A 24,000-nucleotide genomic window follows, 5' to 3' on the forward strand; every position below is an offset into this window, starting at 1 on the left:
GTCGGAGCACCTACGATAAAAATACTTATAAATCAGGTGGAGGGAAGCAATATTTAGTCCGTGGGACAGCAGTTAAAGCCTTCCTGATAGTGAGCGACCTATGAGCTTAGCAACTCTGTTTTGAACCGTGTGTAAGAAGAAGAAACTAATGGCAGATGCATCAGCACAAATGTGACGACAACACTCCATATATAGGCGAATGGTGGCCTTGTAGCGGTACAGGAAACGCTCAGGCGTAAGTAATTTCCTAGCATGAAAGAGAGCGAGAGCGAGAGCGAGAGCGAGAGAGCGAGAGCGAGCCTACCTTCATTACAGCATCCGCGGCAATACCCTCAATGTATCTGCTTCAATTCGTTAAGCCGGAGAGTTTGAACGAGATACTTTCAGGTAATGTATCATTAACCATACCTTTTAGTGACTGATAAGGTTTCTTATAATTATTATAGAGAAGGAACTTAGTCTTGGCACCATTGAATATGACCATTATTTTGTCCCCATTCTGGATTCGTGACTATCTTTTTACCCCGGGGTTTGTTTTTGCTCATTACTGCGTTCTTCCTTTAACTATGTCTCTTTTTCTAAAAATTAATTTTTATATTTATATAATACTAAAACTCTGTCGTTCTTGGTTGTTTGCTTGTTTGCTTGCGCAATATCCTCCTCCTACTACTACTATGCCTCCTCTTCTTGCTACTACTATTACTTCTCTTTACAACTACTACTATGCCTCCTCTTCCTTATCCTACTATTACTACTACTGGTTGAGATGTATTTTCCCTACTACTACTCTAAACAGAATGACTCATAGAAATCTATCTATATATTTTTTTCATTTTAATATACTTTCATAGAAATGTTTCTGTTATGTCACAAAAAATATTTTCTTTAGGTCACAAGTGTTACGCTCATACATTAATTCCATAGCTAATATAACATACTGACCCCTTAGGGGATGTTCTGCAACTATTCTATATTACAAATATACTGTCGCAAATTTCTCACAAATAAATCAACTTTGACCTGTTGACAACGTTTTTTTTTACTGTGTACGTTTTCAACGGCCTAATTTTTTTTTGCGTTTTAAATTATCCAAATAAGCAATTGTTAATACTTTCTGCATTTTTTTACATCGTTCATTTCCGTATTACGTTTAAGTTATTTTAACACAATTTTTTTACAAATAAATCTACTATTTTATAATGTATTGTTTTACTGTGTACGTTTTCAGCGACCCAAGTTTTTTTCCACGTTTAAATTAATAGATATTTCAAAATTTGAATTTAACTTTAAGTATTATGGTATCAGTCCAGTGCACATTTAACTATAAGTATGGCAAACCACTTATAATTCAATGGCTGTAAGTTTTTTTTTCAAGATTAAACAGTTATAAACAAAACGACTCATAGAAATCTATCTATATTCTTTTTTCATTTTAATATACTTTCATAGAAATGTTTCTGTTATGTCACAAAAACTATTTTCTTTACGTCAAAAGTGTTACGCTCATACATGGATTCCATAGCTAATATAACATACTGACCCAACGGGTCACGGGTAGTCTAGTATATATTAAAATTCGTATATTTACTGCTAATACTTTTAATGTCCCCGTAATTTTAAACAATGCCTTTAGTTTTGAAACTAAAAAAAAAAAATAACACGGCCGTAATTATAGAAGATTGATGATGGTATAATAAATTAAATAATATTAAATATTTCTCCATTCTCGTTAGTTTCGTATTCCATCTATTATGAATACATTTGACAGACAAGTTTAATCTGATTTGATTTATAATACTATAAGCACATTATCCCATTAATTTCAAGTTGTTTTCTGCATTTAGTTTTGAAACTAAAATCCGTAAGAACGGCTACAATTACAAAAAATGAAACATGGCACCTTAGACGGTACTGCATCCTCGTGAGCCTAAAAATAGTTCAGCCTTCTCTCTTGAAGGATCCACATATATATATATTTAATAAGTAAGTTTTTTTTACAAATAATATGACTGTCACTTCAATCCCGAAAAATATTTTGGAACTGTTGTTTTTTGCGAGGAACATGTAAACTGTCTTTGATGAGTTATTTGGTTTCCGTATGCCATTTATTAAGAGAGGTGTCAGACAAAACAAAATATTGTGAAGGAAAATTATAAATATATATTTCGATTTTTAATGTTTACTACTGATATGTATGCTCTGAAAGTGTAAACACTTTTTAATTCTGCTTAATTAATCATGCCAACAAGAAGAACTGTATGTTACATATTTTATTATTGACAATATATATATATATATATATATATATATATATATATATATATATATATATATATCTTTTTTTACACAGTGATCACCTCTTATCAAGGCCCGGAAGCCACTCAGGGATAAGGGTTATTGCAAGTACATTACGTTAGTGTGGAGATTTTATGAAGTGTTTACTTAAGGGGGCGGTTCTTTAGGAATTTGTTAACATTGGACTTGAAGACATCCAAGTTGTAGTCCGGAGGGAAGCAGGCAGACGGAACAGAGTTCCACAGGCGTGCAGTTCTAAGAAAGAAGCTTTGTTCATGGAATCTGCGTTTTGATTTAGGCACAGATATAGAGTGGGGGAAATTTTTCACAGTGGATTCAGCTAGACGGGTGTTTTTCGTGAAAGATTGGCGAGGGGGGACCAGAGATTGGAGTTCAGACGAGCACCTGCCATGGAAATAACGATAAAACAAGGATAGGCTCGCAACGTCTCTTCTGTGGGAGAGAGGTTGCAGGGTAGAGAAAAGGGCATCCCCCACTAAGCCACGAAGTCTATTTTGTACTCTGTCAAGGCAGGATAGGCTGTTTTTAGCAGCTCCTGCCCAGATATGGCAACAGTATTCCATCCTTGGACGTACTTGGCTTATATATATATATATATATATATATATATATATATATATATATATATATAATGTTTTTACAAAATTAAAACAACCAAATATATACAATATAAACATTATTTGGTGTATTTTCTTATGCGTTACAGTTGCTTCATAACGATTTGGACAAATTTCAACATTATATTATTAAGAATTTTCCAGAAATAGCTATGCTCAGACACTTAAATTCATTTGTCACATATATATGAATGTATTTATAATCCTTAGTTTGGACATCCTCATTTTATTTTCTTTCTTTCTTTATTTTTTCGATTCTCTTCAAATGGCGTAAGTATCCGACTTTCGCATTTCTGATTTCTAGATGATATTTCTACAATTTACTTTTTTATATTCATTTAATCTTCTAATGTTTATTGGTTTACTCCCAAACTCTTTAACTACACCTTTCAGATTTTAGTCCCTATTTATATATCCAGTTATTCATTTCTGAATTTGCCTTTGTTTCGTATTAACTTTTATTTACATGTTATTTGTTTTTCTTTTCCTTTTACCTGCTATTAAAAAGAACTATAAATAAAAAGGTTTATTAAAATAATTTAAGTTAATATGAAACTGGTTATTTAATTTAATTAAAGCTAAAACTATCATTTTTAATCTTATCTTAGTATAAACATAATACATTTGTTTTTTAATTTTCATTGCGTATCATTCAGTGTAAGGGACATAACTCGATATTTCCTATATTTATCGATTCACAATTTTATTGAAATTCCTTTATATTTTAATTCACCATTTTGACTTTTGTTTTTATTAATCCCCATTGTTTAGTTTTAAACTTATATTTCTCAGATTGTTCTATTTTTATAGCACTCTAAGTTCAATTTCTTATTTGGTATTTTTCAAACTTATATTCTGATTTACTCTATTTTAACCCATCATAATCTGTTCATCTCAATAATTTGCAGTTGCTTAATATTTGATTTTTGGTGCTATTGAAATGTCGCAGGTATTAGTTTATTACCAATGACAATTATTAAATTTAAATCAATTTCATTTTCATTGTTTAGGTTATATTTATTTTTTCTATATGTTAAGTTATAATAAATTTAAACTTCTCTTACAATTTACTCACAACATATTCCTTTTTATTATTTTAATCTGATCTTAGGCGTGATAATAGGAATTAAATTAGCAGAAAATGAAACAGATATAACTAGATTCAAAATAGAAATTTTATATAACTAGCGAGATAAGCCGTAATAAGCTACTATAATGTATTATGGACAAGATAGGATAAAGAAAACCACTTTGATGTTACCATAGGTGCTCCTGACTCTGATATTAATTAGATCAGGATACCAAAGAAAGATCAAATACATAAAAGAGGGCTATATGCAAGATAGTAATATAAACTACACTGAATAATTCAGTATGGGAGAAAGAGCTGCAGTGAATGAAAATAGATATAATAATAAAGATGAGAAAAAAGAATAAAATTAAAAATGAAAAACAAGCATATAATATTCATAATACAGTTACGAAGAAGAGAAATAGACGACAAAACAAGGGCAGAACTCTGTTCTGCTGGTTTGCTTTCCAGCTGGCTACAATATCATTATCGTCAAATCCAACATAAACAAGTTTTTGTTCAGCAGTCCTTGTAAATTACCTAATTATACCAGATTACGTCTACAAGCGATTATGATCCACAGTATATCTAAAAATATCTAGGACATCAGAAACCGAGAAGATATATATATATATATATATATATATATATATATATATATATACATATATATATATAAATATTCGTTCACATATACGTTTCCATGATAAAGCTAGAACCCAGAATTAGATGGAATCGAGCAATTTCATCGACAACGGACAACGCAAAACCCAAAGTGGGTTTCGATGTACTGCATCTCATCAGTGATGTGCTACGATATAGGCGCGAACTCAGGTCGTCGCACGTATGAAGTGTGTAATATTATCGACCTAACCATATGGTCAACGGCGCAATCTATTGGCTATGCGTCGATTTTAATTTTTATATTTTTATCTAGTTCTACATTCTACTATGTGACAAATAACGCGTCCCATACAACTAAGACAGTTACTGCTGGTATGCAGGGGGTAGATATCACATCTACGAACATTAACTGAAATCAGCCAACTCCCTCGACACGATTTCGGAACAACCTATTTGTTGAGGGACATCACGCCTCTACGAAGGATGAGCCGCTTTTTTCTACATCTATTAGACATTAAGAGGATATATATATATATATATATATATATATATATATATATATATATATGTATTAGACATTAAGAGGATATATATATATATATATATATATATATATATATATATATATACCCGTTCACATGCACTTTTCCATGATAAAGCTAGAACCCAGAATTAGATGGAATCGAGCAAGTGCATCGACAACGGACAACGCCATCATGGATAGCTTTATTATGGAAAAGTGTATGTGAACAGATATATATATATATATATATATATATATATATATATATATATATATGCTAAAGATAAGGATTACGATAACGAAGCATTAACTGGATCCGGATATAAATGAAACGATCAAATACATAAAGGAGGTGGATAATAAGGATAGTAGGACAAACTACACAATGTCATATAACATAGCGATGAAGGTAAAAAGAAATGTAGGGAATAAAAAAGGTATAAAAATAAAGATAAGAATACAAAAAATTAAATAAAAAATGATAAACATATAATAGTTATAGAGAAGAGAAAAATGTTCTTGTTTTTCTTCTAGATTAAGCTGTCATAATCGAAAACTTCCTTTTCACATCTTTTTGTAATATTGCACAAAAACAATAAGACAGAAAACACGTATATAACTACTTTATTAACTATTTGAACAAAAAACAAGACGTATTTACAATGGTAGGTGTTGTGTAGCAACAACGCGGTTCACGCGGTACTGAGTTGAATCCAATTTGTTTGTGTCAATTTGTGTGCAAAGGGGTCAACAAAAGTTACCAGTTACATAGCTCAATCCCAGAGACTTCCCTTGACAACGTGTTCACCTCATGCAGCAGGGGGCCATGATACAGGTCAGTAAATGTATTTTGGATGCAAGCTGGTTAACGGGATCAACAGCCCTCACCCCACAAACATTTATATAAAAGGAGGGATCATGTACTTAGAATGTTTAGTTCGAGTTTAGCGTTCGAGTTTTCGAGTCTGACAAACACAGTCGACAGAAGATGAAGATTCTCGTGGAGCGACGAGAGGTAGCTATGTATGGAAGATGAATCAACACTCTCACCCTCCTTCTAAGGATAAGCAGAGCAAAGGGACGCGCCATTCGACCGTGAAACAAATAAAGTCCTAATTGTCCAGAGAATGAGACCTGCGTTGTTATAAGCTTTAGTTCTAGGGTAGCCGACACGTGAAGAAGATATAAAAAGGTACGTTCTACCTTTATTTTATAAACACTAAAAATGGCTGATGTGATTGATATATACGTTATAGTAGATGTTAGTTACAAGTTCATATTAATCGAATATATAGTCTCCTGTGTACTCTGCGCACGTTCTTTTATATTTCCGGGTGACCGGACGTCATGTGTTACTAGCCAGGATATCACATCATCCGTCCTTCCAAAGTTTTTATTTCTGTTGGGCATCATATTTTTTTTATTTAAGGAACTAGTGCTATAGTTCCCGGCAGGATACGTTTTTGTTTGCTCGTCTATTCTTGCATTCGTGAAGGCATATCATAAATAATAGACATAGGTTCTTTTCGGCGTTTTTCCACGTTTTTTTTGTCGATTATGCTCATTTCGTCCTGATAGCCAATCAGTAACATGTTACAAAAATCTATCTATCTATATCTATCTATCTATATATCTATAAAAACAGAGATGTGTGTGCCACAGACGATTTCTGATTGGTTAATCCAATAATCACATCTCCTAAAAAACTATGGTTCGTAGGCTCTTACCTTTACCATAAAATATTATGGCTTGATTTATTGTCCATCTTGGAAGGGTTTAATTTTTTCCTAACTTGCGATTTACAAATTAAAAAAATACGAAACTGACAATCTAACAATCGAACCTCCGACATCACGGCCGCCATTATGAAACTAAACCAAAAAAAAAAAAAAAAAAAGCGCCTTCACTCGTGGTCTTTACATTTCGGGTTTGGGTACTTGTGCAGTTTTCCATTGACATTAAAAAATGGAAATATTTAAAAAAATATATATATATTGTACGTACTCGTCATGGGATAAAGTTTTCCTACAGAAAAAAATCACGTAATGTCATCAAGTAGTTATTTTTTTATAGCGAAAAAAGAAAAAAATCAACGCTACAAGCGAGTCATTATTAATTAAACAGAAAGTTCAAGTAGGGGGATTTCCCCATTTTTTTTTTATAGCGAGGCCAAATTTCGCGAATTTGGCCTTTTTTTAAAGCAGTTTGGCCTTCAAATTTCTGTTTGGCCTTTTTCTTCACCGATGAAATAAAAAAAGCAAATAAAAACAACGCAATAAAACTTTTAAAAATACGGCACACTTTTGTTGTTCTTGTTTGGTTTTTTTTTGGTAATTTTCCTTATTTTTTTATTTTTTCAAGATAATACTATTAAATGGACACTATTATGCCAAATTAGCCCCCCCCCCGAAAAAAAATGCACAAAAATTCGAGATTTAAGGTTTTGACGAGATAATTTAGCGAATTGTCCGGACTATTGCGAGAGAACCATCCATTAGTTTTTCCTGAAATTTTGCCACAAATTGTATTTCAATACATAGATGTGCATAGTAACAACATTTTTTAGCCGAAAATTTCCGTTGCGTCCCCAGATTTCATCGGTGAAGAAAAAGGCCAAACATAAATTTTGAAGGCCAAACTGCTTTAAAAAAAGGCCAAATTCGCGAAATTTGGCCTCGCTATCAAACGATTTGACCTTTGAGAACTCTACCAAACTCCTCCTACAATTTTGGGTCTAAACACGTGATATTTTAGATATAGATTCCTTGGACATGGATCTAACTTATTACCTTTACTTGATCCCTAAACAATAAATGTTAAGAAGTCATAATAGGGGTCAAAGTTTAAAAAATTGACCGTTTTTTTTTCTCAGCATTAACCTCAAAACACCTGGGCAACGCCGGGCACCGATTGCTAGTGAACTATAAGACAGACACAATGAAGATAATTACTTTATGAAGTAGTGGAATAATAAACATTTAAAGTCTTCATAAATTAGAATACAATATTTATCGACCGGGCAATGTCGAACGGCCACTTCTATATATTGGATACACTACAATACCCAGCAGAAAATTTGTTCTATAATAATGTATAGGAAATTTGCATAAATTAAAATATAATTTTTGACAGTATATATATATATATATATATATATATATATATATATATATATATATATATAATGCGTATAAACACATACATATAGAATAGTTGAACTTGCTTTATTTATGTATTATTTTTATTGGAATTCATGATTGAGATGAACATTATTTTATTAATTTACTTTTTAAATCCGGACTATTATCCTCATCTTTCTGAGATGTTGTTTCACGACGTTTCGGCCAACTATTCCTCTTGCCTCCGTCAGGTGGTAACCGCGACGGGATAGGAACTCCGAATCTCCTAACTGCATTCTCAGCAATTACCGCCATCCGTAGGTGTTGTCGTCTCACTACGTTTTTGGTCAAGTAAGCTTCTGGCTGGCTTTGGGTAGGATTGAAACAGCTATCTTCAAACAATTCTCACCTGGAACCGTAGAGATTCAACGTCTCTATTCACTGTGCTACGGATCCCGAATGGCGATCAAGGTTGGATATTTTGGTCTTCTGGTATATATATTATTTTAATTGGAATTCATTATTGAGATGAGTATTATTTATATTAATTTATTTTTTAATGCGGACTATTATTCTCACCTTGCTTTATTTATACATTCTTATTATGTAATCTAACTAAATATATCCCATGTGTCTACATCAGGAGGAGTATCTTTTTTTCACAACTTGAGTAATTTCCGATGAAATGGGGACAAAAATGGATGATAACAGTGTGGTAACATTTGGGCTGGTGCATCTGCTAATAGTCCCTCACTCCTGGCCAGGGTTCAAAAGAGAGTAGCCAACCTAATAGGTCCCGAACTCTCAGCTAGGCTTCAATCTCTGACCCAATGACAAAATGTTGCATCTCTCTGCGGGTTTTACAAGTTTTTTTTATAATGGTAGATGCTCCAGCGAACTAAAAGCCCTTGTACTCCCTCGACGTAAATACCCCCACCAAACCTGATAAGCAGCAAAATCTCACCCTTACACAGTAGAGATCTGCAGACACCAGGAAGGCTTCTACTCTAATAATTGCTTCCGCAGAACTGCTAGACTTTGGAATTTCCTTCCGTGTTCCTGCTTTCCTGACTGTACTGTCATGCAGAAGTTCAAGTGTAATGTAAACAAACATCTCATGGCTCAACTCCCTACATAGTATCCTTGCAATTTATGTTTCAGCACATAGCACCGATGTTGCACTGTTTCGGATCCAAATACAAAAATAAATTAAAAAACAAAGATACATTTGTTTCTTAATGCATCAACAGCCCCCCCCCACAAACATTGATATAAAAAGGAAGGAGCTTGTGCTTAGAATGTTTAGTTCGAGTTTAGCGTTCGAGTTTTCGAGTCTAACAAACACAGTCGTCAGAAGATGAAGATTCTCGTGAAGCGACGAGAGGTAGCTATGTATGGAAGATGAATCAACAGAGAAATTCTCACCCTCCTTCTAAGGATAAGAAGAGAACAGGGACGCGCCATTCGACCGTGAAACAAATAAAGTCCTAATTGTCCAGAGAATGCTAATCTTTTTTTCTGTTTTCATTTAATTTTTTTGTCTCTCCAGTATGAATATTTTGATTAATTTTTTTGTCTCTTCAGTATAAATATTTTGATTAATTTTTTTGTCTCTTCAGTATAAATATTTTGATTAATTTTTTTGTCTCTTCAGTATAAATGTTTTCATTAATTTTTTTGTCTCTTCAGTATAAATGTTTTCATTAATTTTTTTGTCTCTTCAGTATAAATGTTTTCATTAATTTTTTTGTCTCTTCAGTATAAATGTTTTCATTAATTTTTTGTCTCTTCAGTATAAATGTTTTCATTTAATTTTTTTGTCTCTTCAGTATAAATGTTTTCATTTAATTGTTTGTCTCTTCAGTATAAATGTTTTCATTTTATTTTTTGTCTCTTCAGTATAAATGTTTTCATTTAATTGTTTGTCTCTTCAGTATAAATGTTTTCATTTTATTTTTTGTCTCTTCAGTATAAATGTTTTCATTAATTTTTGTCTCCTCAGTATAAATGTTTTCATTTAATTTTTTGTCTCTTCAGTATAAATGTTTTCATTTAATTTTTTTTGTCTCCTCAGTATAAATGTTTCATTTAATTGTTTGTCTCTTCAGTATAAATGTTTTCATTTCATTTTTTGTCTCTTCAGTATAAATGTTTTCATTTAATTTTTTTTGTCTCCTCAGTATAAATGTTTTCATTTTATTTTTTGTCTCTTCAGTATAAATGTTTTCATTTAATTTTTTTTGTCTCCTCAGTATAAATGTTTTCATTTAATTGTTTGTCTCTTCAGTATAAATGTTTTCATTTTATTTTTTGTCTCTTCAGTATAAATGTTTCATTAATTTTTTGTCTCTTCAGTATAAATGTTTTCATTTAATTTTTTTGTCTCTTCAGTATAAATGTTTTCATTTTATTTTTTGTCTCTTCAGTATAAATGTTTTCATTTAATTTTTTTGTCTCTTCAGTATAAATGTTTTCATTTTATTTTTTGTCTCTTCAGTATAAATGTTTTCATTTAATTTTTTTTGTCTCCTCAGTATAAATGTTTTCATTTAATTGTTTGTCTCTTCAATATAAATGTTTTCATTTAATTTTTTTTGTCTCCTCAGTATAAATGTTTTCATTTAATTGTTTGTCTCTTCAGTATAAATGTTTTAATTTAATTTTTTTTGTCTCCTCAGTATAAATGTTTTCATTTAATTGTTTGTCTCTTCAGTATAAATGTTTTCATTTAATTTTTTTTGTCTCCTCAGTATAAATGTTTTCATTTAATTGTTTGTCTCTTCAATATAAATGTTTTCATTTAATTTTTTTTGTCTCCTCAGTATAAATGTTTTCATTTAATTGTTTGTCTCTTCAATATAAATGTTTTCATTTAATTTTTTGTCTCTTCAGTATAAATGTTTTCATTTAATTTTTTGTCTCTTCAGTATAAATGTTTTCATTTAATTTTTTGTCTCTTCAATATAAATGTTTTCATTTAATTTTTTGTCTATTCAGTATAAATGTTTTCATTTAATTTTTTGTCTCCTCAGTATAAATGTTTTCATTTAATTTTTTGTCTCTTCAGTATAAATGTTTTCATTTAATTTTTTGTCTCTTCAATATAAATGTTTTCATTTAATTTTTTTTTCTCTTCAATATAAATGTTTTCATTTAATTTTTTGTCTCCTCAGTATAAATGTTTTCATTTAATTTTTTGTCTCTTCAATATAAATGTTTACATTTAATTTTTTGTCTCCTCAGTATAAATGTTTTCATTTAATTGTTTGTCTCTTCAATATAAATGTTTTCATTTAATTTTTTTTTCTCTTCAATACAAATGTTTTCATTTTATTTTTTGTCTCTTCAGTATAAATATTTTCATTTAATTTTTTGTCTCCTCAGTATAAATGTTTTCATTTAATTGTTTGTCTCCTCAGTATAAATGTTTTCATTAAATTTTTTTGTCTCTTCAGTATAAATGTTTTCATTTAATTTTTTGTCTCTTCAATATAAATGTTTTCATTTAATTTTTTTTGTCTCTTCAGTATGAATGTTTTCATTTAATTTTTTGTCTCTTCAGTATGAATGTTTTCATTTAATTTTTTGTCTCTTCAGTATAAATGTTTTCATTTAATTTTTTTTGTCTCTTCAGTATGAATGTTTTCATTTAATTTTTTGTCTCTTCAGTATAAATGTTTTCATTTAATTTTTTTGTCTCTTCAGTATAAATGTTTTCATTTAATTTTTTGTCTCTTCAATATAAATGTTTTCATTTAATTTTTTTTTGTCTCTTCAGTATGAATGTTTTCATTTAATTGTTTGTCTCTTCAGTATAAATGTTTTCATTTAATTTTTTTGTCTCTTCAGTATAAATGTTTTCATTTAATTTTTTGTCTCTTCAATATAAATGTTTTCATTTAATTTTTTTTTGTCTCTTCAGTATGAATGTTTTCATTTAATTTTTTGTCTCTTCAGTATGAATGTTTTCATTTAATTTTTTGTCTCTTCAGTATAAATGTTTTCATTTAATTTTTTTTGTCTCTTCAGTATGAATGTTTTCATTTAATGTTTTGTCTCTTCAGTATAAATGTTTTCATTTAATTGTTTGTCTCTTCAGTATAAATGTTTTCATTTTATTTTTTGTCTCTTCAGTATAAATGTTTTCATTTAATTTTTTTTGTCTCCTCAGTATAAATGTTTTCATTTTATTTTTTGTCTCTTCAGTATAAATGTTTTCATTTAATTTCTTTTGTCTCCTCAGTATAAATGTTTTCATTTAATTGTTTGTCTCTTCAGTATAAATGTTTTCATTTTATTTTTTGTCTCTTCAGTATAAATGTTTTCATTAATGTTTTGTCTCTTCAGTATAAATGTTTTCATTTAATTTTTTTGTCTCTTCAGTATAAATGTTTTCATTTTATTTTTTGTCTCTTCAGTATAAATGTTTTCATTTAATTTTTTTGTCTCTTCAGTATAAATGTTTTCATTTTATTTTTTGTCTCTTCAGTATAAATGTTTTCATTTAATTTTTTTTGTCTCCTCAGTATAAATGTTTTCATTTAATTGTTTGTCTCTTCAATATAAATGTTTTCATTTAATTTTTTTTGTCTCCTCAGTATAAATGTTTTCATTTAATTGTTTGTCTCTTCAGTATAAATGTTTTAATTTAATTTTTTTTGTCTCCTCAGTATAAATGTTTTCATTTAATTGTTTGTCTCTTCAGTATAAATGTTTTCATTTAATTTTTTTTGTCTCTTCAGTATAAATGTTTTCATTTAATTGTTTGTCTCTTCAATATAAATGTTTTCATTTAATTTTTTTTGTCTCCTCAGTATAAATGTTTTCATTTAATTGTTTGTCTCTTCAATATAAATGTTTTCATTTAATTTTTTGTCTCTTCAGTATAAATGTTTTCATTTAATTTTTTGTCTCTGCAGTATAAATGTTTTCATTTAATTTTTTGTCTCTTCAATATAAATGTTTTCATTTAATTTTTTGTCTATTCAGTATAAATGTTTTCATTTAATTTTTTGTCTCCTCAGTATAAATGTTTTCATTTAATTTTTTGTCTCTTCAGTATAAATGTTTTCATTTAATTTTTTGTCTCTTCAATATAAATGTTTTCATTTAATTTTTTTTTCTCTTCAATATAAATGTTTTCATTTAATTTTTTGTCTCCTCAGTATAAATGTTTTCATTTAATTTTTTGTCTCTTCAATATAAATGTTTACATTTAATTTTTTGTCTCCTCAGTATAAATGTTTTCATTTAATTGTTTGTCTCTTCAATATAAATGTTTTCATTTAATTTTTTTTTCTCTTCAATATAAATGTTTTCATTTTATTTTTTGTCTCTTCAGTATAAATATTTTCATTTAATTTTTTGTCTCCTCAGTATAAATGTTTTCATTTAATTGTTTGTCTCTTCAGTATAAATGTTTTCATTTAATTTTTTTGTCTCTTCAGTATAAATGTTTTCATTTAATTTTTTGTCTCTTCAATATAAATGTTTTCATTTAATTTTTTTTGTCTCTTCAGTATGAATGTTTTCATTTAATTTTTTGTCTCTTCAGTATGAATGTTTTCATTTAATTTTTTGTCTCTTCAGTATAAATGTTTTCATTTAATTTTTTTTGTCTCTTCAGTATGAATGTTTTCATTTAATTTTTTGTCTCTTCAGTATAAATGTTTTCATTTAATTTTTTTGTCTCTTCAGTATAAATGTTTTCATTTAATTTTTTGTCTCTTCAATATAAATGTTTTCATTTAATTTTTTTTTGTCTCTTCAGTATGAATGTTTTCATTTAATTGTTTGTCTCTTCAGTATAAATGTTTTCATTTAATTTTTTTGTCTCTTCAGTATAAATGTTTTCATTTAATTTTTTGTCTCTTCAATATAAATGTTTTCATTTAATTTTTTTTTGTCTCTTCAGTATGAATGTTTTCATTTAATTGTTTGTCTCTTCAGTATAAATGTTTTCATTTAATTTTTTTGTCTTTTCAGTATAAATGTTTTCATTTAATTTTTTTGTCTCTTCAGTATAAATGTTTTCATTTAATTGTTTGTCTCTTCAATATAAATGTTTTCATTTAATTTTTTTTTCTCTTCAATATAAATGTTTTCATTTAATTTTTTGTCTCTTCAGTATAAATATTTTCATTTAATTTTTTGTCTCCTCAGTATAAATGTTTTCATTTAATTGTTTGTCTCTTCAGTATAAATGTTTTCATTTAATTTTTTTGTCTCTTCAGTATAAATGTTTTCATTTAATTTTTTGTCTCTTCAATATAAATGTTTTCATTTAATTTTTTTTTGTCTCTTCAGTATGAATGTTTTCATTTAATTTTTTGTCTCTTCAGTATGAATGTTTTCATTTAATTTTTTGTCTCTTCAGTATAAATGTTTTCATTTAATTTTTTTTGTCTCTTCAGTATGAATGTTTTCATTTAATTTTTTGTCTCTTCAGTATAAATGTTTTCATTTAATTGTTTGTCTCTTCAGTATAAATGTTTTCATTTTATTTTTTTTCTCTTCAGTATAAATGAAGGAACCTTACGATTTGTTTACCTGAAATGCTGAGTTCTCAATCACAGATAAAATGTTTTAAATCCAACCCCATTGCAAGATAAAGGGAAACCATTTGTCAGAAAAGTAATTACCGTATCTGGCAGGGAAAGTCATTAAGAAACGAAATGTCTCCAAAGTGATATGGTCGATTGCTGTGTGAAAATTTGGAAGTGCCCCTTTCTTGGAATGCTCGTGAAGGGCAAAATACAAACATGAATAGTCGAAACAAAACAAACGAGATAACCAGCCTTATTTACAAGAGGAGAAGCTGTCCACGTGAAGAAACTTTTGTGATGAGAGAACCCATTAAATTGAACACCTCTCAGTATTCTCTAATGAATAAGGAAGAGAAAATCAGGATCGCTTACTTAAGAAAATGCGATTTTAACGTTATTCGGCCACTGATAAAGTTGAAAACAACTGGAAAATACAATGTCTCTTTTTTACTATCCCCCAATCAGTATGCACTTATGTCAATATTAGTCTACTTGTTTGTCCGTCCTGTGATATAAAGGAAAATTGAAAATGAGGTTCTCATAAACCAAGGGGATTCCTTCTTAGATCTAACACTTGATTTCTATATAGGATACATAGATATTCAAATATTAAATTAAAACTCTCGTTTTCCTCTTAAACTTCGAGCTAATAAAGACGTTGATAACATTGACTATTTAAATATGTACAGTATATATTTTTTTTGTATTTATGGAGGAGAATGTGACTTCTTATATAGATACTGAGATAGAGAATAGTCCAAGTGTTAGAGAGAGAGAGAGAGAGAGAGAGAGAGAGAGAGAGAGAGTGTGTGTGTGTGAATTACAGTGTAGACACGTTGACCGGAAGTCAATATCAGCTGAGTCATATGATCAGGTTAGCTGAATCGGTGAGATTTGATTTGGACTTAGAACCGAACGTATGGCTTCGCCGTTGTCTCCTCCCCTTCGCTGGGGGTGGGGAACGAACGCTGACGTGGTAGAAATAAGACCTAGAAGAAAAAAAACAACACAGGCCAAATTGACTTTCCACCTTCTGCAAGACAACTGGGAAAGTGAAATAAACTATTGAACCGATTTCTTGTTTTGGTGTGAAATAAATCTCCGTCCCCAAAAACAGGTATCAAGTCTCCCTCCCAGACGAGAATTTCCAGATGGACCAACGAAGAAGCAGAGGTATGTGAAAATGCATGTCACACACATATTCACACTTAACAGCATATGAACATATGGAATAGAAAGACCATTAGACGATCACACACACAACGTAACAATCCTTTTATAAATAGACACGTTTCAATATATCATCTCTATTCCAATTTCAACCAATATACAAACGCGCATTTTATGACACGACAACGTAATACAAGGTATAAGAAAGTGGTTGGTGCAATATATAGAACCAACATAAAGAGCAGCAAACATATCAATAGATTCCATGTCTGAACTCCAAGAAAGATTTGATAAATAAATAAAAAATTCAAAGTCGATTTCTCACAGAACAGACCATTATTGAAACAGAATTCATTTTACGTATTGATTTTTCTCTCTACTTTTCAAGACCAAAGTGTTCACTGCATATTGTAACCATTGAGAACTCAGAAGTTTATCAGCATTTCCAATTTTATTTTTATAACATTAAACGAAAATGTTAAAACGCAAGAAAATGTTAAACGTTAGAAAATTTCCCCTTAACCGTACTGGAATGGAGCCATTAATGGATGGTAACATCTAATGCTAGTAAAACTAAGCTGCTCTCTTTTAACAATATAGACATCTCTCCAACTACCGATATCCATGATAAATAACATCCTACCTGAGAAGTTTTCCTTCAAGCTTCTAGACTCACATTCACGGGCAATATGAACTGGAAAAATACATTGAGGACATTGCGAAGGCTGTTGCAAAGAATGTGGATTCTCTCTATCGTGCTAGAAAACTACTCACACCTGAGAGTATTCTGTACGCCTACAAGGCCATCATTCGCCCATACATGGAGTATTATTACCGCATATGGGCTCATGTGTCTACCACAAGCTTCTTCCTTTTGAAAAGGCTCCAAGATAGTCTTCATTACCGTGTTTGAATGATATATATATATATATATATATATATATATATATATATATATATATATGTGTGTGTGTGTGTGTGTGTGTGTGTGTGTGTGCGTGTTATGCAATGTTACATCCCTGTACCTATTTAATGGAATGTGCGCTGATGAACTCTTTACACTTTTTCCACTCGACATACATGTCCCCGACAAACCCAGTTAGCAGCAAAATTTCACCCCTTCACGTTTTAGGTCCCTAAATGCCAGAAAGCTTTCTACTCTAATACTTTCTTCCCTCGAACAGCCAGACTTCCCTTTCGGCTTTCCTGACTGTACTGATATGCAGAAGTTCAAATGTAACAAGGCCACCATTCGCCCATATATGGAGTATTATTGCCGCATATGCGCTCGTGCGTCTACCACAAGCTTCTCCCTCTTGGAAAGGCTCCAAAATAGTCTTCATTGTAATATGCCCCACTTTGTCAACTAAGCTCCAACTCCTGTCTCATCGCCGCATATTGTTACATCTATGGGCCTATTTTACAAATAATATAATGCAATATGCTCTGATGAACTCGTTGCACCTGTTTCTCCTCGACAGACATAGTTTCGACAAACCCGCTTAGCAACAAAATCTCACCTCTTCACTGTTATTGCCCCTAAATTCAACAAAGCTTTCTACTCTGATAGTTTCTTTCCTCGAACAGCTACACTTCGAAAATACCTTAATGTCTCCCTGACTGTACTGATATGCAGAAGTTTAAATGTAATGTAATCTAACATCTTATTAATCTTTCCAAGGTATATTCCTAAGAAGCGATATGTCTTGTTTGAGGTGAATGTGAGTAAGTAAAAATCCCTGTTAAATTTTTATAAAGATAAAATTCTATAAGAAACCAAATAACCCATATATATATATATATATATATATATATATATATATATATATATATATATATATATATATGTTGAATATGAAAACTAGTGACTACACATATGCAAACATGTTTAAGTGACCACCTTGCTAGGGAAAATCACATCATCAGGCCAAGAATATCTCCGAAACAGAGATATTCTTGGCATGATAATGTGATTTTTTCCCTAACAGGGTGGTCACTGAAACATGTTTGCATATGTGTAGCCACTAGATTTCATATTCAACATATTCATATCGCTCTGCCTAAACATTGAGCACTCTTTGGAAGACCCATTGTGTGTTTTTTTGTTTTTGTTTAAAAACTAAACAATACTACCAATAATATATATATATATATATATATACATGCATATATATACATATACATACATACATACATACATACATACATACATACATGTAACCCAGTACTACCTGCCTCATGGTCGGGTCACCGGCGACTAAACTGGTTCCTCCACCAAACTTGTTTTTGAGGAGGGTGGCTAGTCTCCCTGGAGGATTAAAAAAACAAGACCTTCCAAAGGGCGAATGAACCCTTTTTCGGGGTCAACGGCCAACTAGCACCGTGTGTGTGTGTGTGTATGTGTGTGTGTATGTGTGTGTGTGTGTGTGTGTGTTGGGATGGAGAGGGCTCCTGTAAGCCGTAGTGAAGGCAACCTTTCTAGGAGAAGAAAATCTCTGATTTAAAAAACCATAAAGCGGGACACCAGTACCCGCATTAAGCTGGTCTGCAGTTTAACTTGTTGCTGGCTATCTTGCTCTTGCTTGTTGCTGGATCTCAACATTTTGAACCGAGAGAGAGACTTAGCTGTCGTACAAAGCTAAGACTCTGTAACATCATCTGTGTATAGATACTTCCTCAGGGATTTGTCTATAAAAATGGTCCTGTGGCGAGAGAAGTCATCTTTGGGCTCATGGACTTTAAGTGTCTGAGGGAGTGGCACTCGTCTGACAAGACGCCGCAATCATATATATATATGTATATATATATATATATATATATATTACAAGTACTTATATATATATATATATATTACAAGTACTTATATATATATATTACAAGTACTTATATATATATATATATGTATATATATATATATATATATATATTACAAGTACTTATATATATATTACAAGTACTTATATATATATATATATATATAAGTACTTGTAATTAATTAATGTAATGTACAAAAATTTTATAAATATAGGGTTTTATAAAGAATTTAACCGAAAGCCGGCACTCAGCATTGTATTTTTTTAGCTATATGGAAGCCGCATCAAATGATTTCACAAGTAAATATCTTTTTTACATTATTTTACTAACTTTAATCAGACAGGTAAAAAAAATGAAGAATAAGGATTAATGAGTTGGATAGATTGGGAGTTTAAGCAGTAATTCTGCTTTCCTCTTCAGAACATTGGCATGAGATAAGTTGGTATATTTCAGGTCAGCTGTTGTTTTGCGTTGGTTTATATAAAAAAAACGCCAATATTCCCATCGTATTCATAGACATTCAAGTAGTTGAAATAAAAGACAAGTTATAAGAGAAATCGTTTGATGCTGTGTCCATGTTGATTGTGAAGCTTGTGGTCATCTCTGGCACCCCTGTTAATTTTAAACAAATATGTACGCTATAAACATTCATATTATGTTCATTTATTGTAAGAATTATATTTCAGTAATAGTTTTCGAGCACTTAATAATTCTATTGAAACCGTAGCTGTAATAACAATAAAATGCAAAAAAGTTCATTCAATTTTTATATAAAATCTAGCTTAACGCATTGTGGTATCTTCGTAAAGGTGTCAAGAAATTTAATCTGTTGTTAATTAATGGGGGGGGGAGACTAAACTTCTTTCATGTCCTTGAATGCCGCTTATGACCAACGATAAAAAAATACAGACAACGTGTTGGGTGTATTTATTTGTGTGTGTGTGTGTGTGTCTGCCGTGTTGTGTATGTTTGTGTACGCGCGTGTGCGTGTGATAACGTCGTGTAGCAATGTAGCATAGAAAAAGGAACCAAAACATTGTCCGTTGATGCCTCAACCCCCAGTCATTATCTCGGGCCGATTTACTACTGTTCGAATCAAACCCAAAACTTATAAATATAGAACCGGAAATTCTGTGTCCAGTCTCTATTTTTATTTTGTCATTAGCATAGGAAGTTTTTATGATTAAGCTATCATGTCGTAATGCAGACGAGAAAAGTCGAATTTACTTTATTATATAGATGCAAATAAACTGAATATAAACTGAGTTTGTAATAATCTAAAAACAAGTAGAAAAAAAAAACAAACAAAAATAGACGAAAAAGAATCCATTTTCTTTGTATGAATTCATTCATTATTTTCTTCCTTCCCCGTGGATATTCTTGGAATAGTACACTTGACTCTAACGTCGTAAGGAGAAATTAAGTCCCAAGTTGCTGTGGCACCAAATCAACTAATTTACCGAAGCGGCACCCAAAGAACCCATATCGTCATTAAATGTAATTGTTGACTCCATTCTTATTCAAAAGCAAAATATTCTTTTGCGACCTTAATTTAAGTTTATACGATGTGTAACAGACAATGTGTGACAGACAATGTGTGACAGACAATAAAAACGACCTTAATTTAAGTTTATACGATGTGTAACAGACAATGTGTGACAGACAATGTGTGACAGACAATAAAAACGACCTTAATTTAAGTTTATACGATGTGTAACAGACAATGTGTGACAGACAATGTGTGACAGACAATAAAAACGACCTTAATTTAAGTTTATACGATGTGTAACAGACAATGTGTGACAGACAATGTGTAACAGACAATGTGTGACAGACAATAAAACCAATCATACAAAATATTTTCTTTTGGAGTTAGATTTTTTTTTACATGGGGGTCACCATTTATCAAGGCCCGAAGGCCACTCAGGGATAAGGGTTATTGCGTGTACAGTAATCAATGAGATAGTATTGTAGTAATCATTAGTATTGGGGGTTTTGATAGAGTGTCTTACTTAAGGGGGCGGTTTGTCAGGAGTTTGTTTATGTTGGACTTGAAGACATCCAAGTTGTAGTCAGGTGGGAAACAGGCAAGCGGCAGAGAGTTCCACTGGCGTTCAATTCTAAAAAAGAAGCTTTGCTCATGGAATCTACGTTTGGATTTAGACACAGATAAAAAGTGGGGAAAATTATTGACAGTAGTTTCAGCCAGACGGGTGTTTCTATGAAAGATTGGCGAGGGGGACGAGAGATTGGAGCTCAGACGAGCACCTGCCATGGAAATAGCAATAAAACAAAGACAGGCTTGCAACGTCTCTTCTGAATGAAACTAATTCCAGTATTAAACGAACATCTCAAAAACTGAAAATTATTTTCCTCGCTTACCGCTAGAGAAATAAAATTACGGTAAGTGTTAGTGCGTTACTTACGGAACTAAATGTTAATTAAACTGCAAAGACATCTCTTAAACTATTAAAATTCTATAATGGAATAACCACTATTCTCCCATCACCAAAGAAAAAAAACCAAAGAAGAAGGAAAACATAGAAATGTTTCTGTGAACCGCTCGTGAAAATTTTATTCTTTTTTTGATCAGCTAAAAAGTATACAGAACTACTTAACACACAAATATGATCCACATTTCTTTTATCTTCCATATTGTTGTCCATATTTATAAATATCCGATAACGTGTTTTCTTATTTTCATTATTGAAAATAACGAATTTAACGCTTCACAACTGAATACTCATACTCTCCCTCCCTTACTGTGCAAAGGCATCATATGCTTTGCGATAAATATGGATAATAGTTCATTTTTTTCATTTTTTTCAGTTGTTTTTTATTATCAAATTCAAACAATTTTGTTTGCTTTTTTCTTTTATTTGTTTTTTTTATCATCGAAATGAAAGGAAAAAGCTTAATTTGGTTTTTGGGCGTTTTTCGTTTTGTTAGTGTTTTGGGTTCAGTTTTATTTGTTTATTTTTGTTGAATTTTAGTTTTTGAGGGTCAGTCTTAAAAATCATTACTTTCAGGGGCGCTGAAAACGACATTAACGTTTAAAAGTACAGAATATAAATAGTTTCTACGATAGGGAGAAATTATAGTTTAAAAAAAGTGGAGGATCACTTTTCTATATTAGTTTAATGTTAAATGAGCGCCCAATTCATGGCCACTTTTTGAGTTGATGACTTTTTTTTTATTTATAGGGGATTTATTTTGTCATTATGAGAGAGCAAAACAAAACCAACTAACGGCCGGAAATAAGTGTCAATATTTGTAAAAAATTACTTGATTTCCAACTTAGCGACTTTTAAAAGTTTTAAGCAATGTAATAGTTTTTAAAAGTTTTAGGCAATGTTCTAAAATAGAAGAATTGATACGTGTGAGTCATCGGATTTTCTCTGTTTTCTAACTGTTTAACGATTGTACATGTAACATGGAAGTTGGTTTCTAACGTGCTGATATATAAGTAAAAGAAACTGTCACCATTTATTTGGCGAGTAGTAAACTATACTATCTTCTTTGATAGTGTAATTCACCATTTGTTATCGGCAACGCGCTTTTCAATATTTAAATAAACCTTGTTATTTATGCCAGAATAAAAATAAATGATATATAATTAGATTTGCAGATATAAATAATCTTCTAAATAAAAAGCACAAAACCTCAATACATTGTAGACATTACATATCACACCTTTTCAGCCATCTACACACTTCTATCTAAATTCAATATTACCGGCAAATATGTTAGTTTTTTAGTTTATATATATGTATATATGTTTGTTTTATATGTCAGCTGGATATTCTTAAATTATATTTATTTATTATTATATTTATTTATTACTTTTATTACAATTATTATCAGTATCCGCCGAATTTCTGTCTAACCGTTTATCACCGTTTTCAATAAATTTTCATTAAACTTCTCGTAAATGTATATATATATATATATATATATATATATATATATATATATATATATATATAACTACTTCATTTACTCACATAAAATTAATAAACGTAAGTATAGATTTATGCGTGAACTTTAAGTATTTACTTCAAAAGTGCTCAATACGTAGGTAGAGCTAGTTAGTAATTTATAAAATATATATGGCGATTAAGCTAAACTGAATATACGGCGTTTCACCCACTCTAGGATTCGTCAGGCTTATACGCCGAATATTCAGTGTAGCTTAATCGCCATATATATTTTATAAATTACTATATATATATATATATATATATATATATATATATATATATATATATATATATATAAGTAGTTAATAAATAATTTTGGTAAACTTAACTGTAATTCTTATTTTATATATATATATATATATATATATATATATATATATATAAAATAAGAATTACAGTTAAGTTTACCAAAATGATTTATTAACTAGTTATATATATATATATATATATATATATATATATATATATATATAAACTTTAATATATATATATATATATAAACTTTAATATATATATATATATATATATATATATATATATATATATATATATTAAAGTTTTTTTTTTGAAATATGGATACTTTCAATGTATACCGTTTTCGTTTTACGGGTCTACATTCTTATTTTAACACCAGTCCCCATCAATTTTGAGTTAAGCTCAATGTATCTATTTAATAGGTGCAGAGCATATATAAGTGGTCTTATGATTTTGACCAGGACTATATATATATATATATATATATATATATATATATATATATATATATATATATAACATTCGTTTATATAGCCTTCTTAACAATTATTTTACGAATGTATTAGTTCAATGTTTATCTTGGTAGTTTAGTATTTTATCATCTGTATCATTTATCATTTTATGTGTTTCCACAAATTTGTTTTATAACTTTAATATTCAATATTTTACATATTTTATTATTTAATTACTGTAATACGCTACTATATATTACTACTTTTTATTCTATAATATATATATATATATATATTTATATATACTTATTCTATATTTCATTAGTTTATACTTTTAATTATTACACTGTCATTATTATATTATCTCTTTATTATACTATTCTTATATTATTTTTATCTTATTAGTACATGATCGTATTATTTATTACTATTATATTATGATTTCTATACTTTTATTAACTTATTATTTTAAAATTCTATTGCGTATATTCTTTCGGAGTGGTAGTACCTGTT

Source organism: Euprymna scolopes, chromosome 35 (genome assembly GCF_053919585.1).
Source record: "Euprymna scolopes isolate OS-2025 chromosome 35, ASM5391958v1, whole genome shotgun sequence".
NCBI lineage: Eukaryota > Metazoa > Mollusca > Cephalopoda > Sepiida > Sepiolidae > Euprymna > Euprymna scolopes.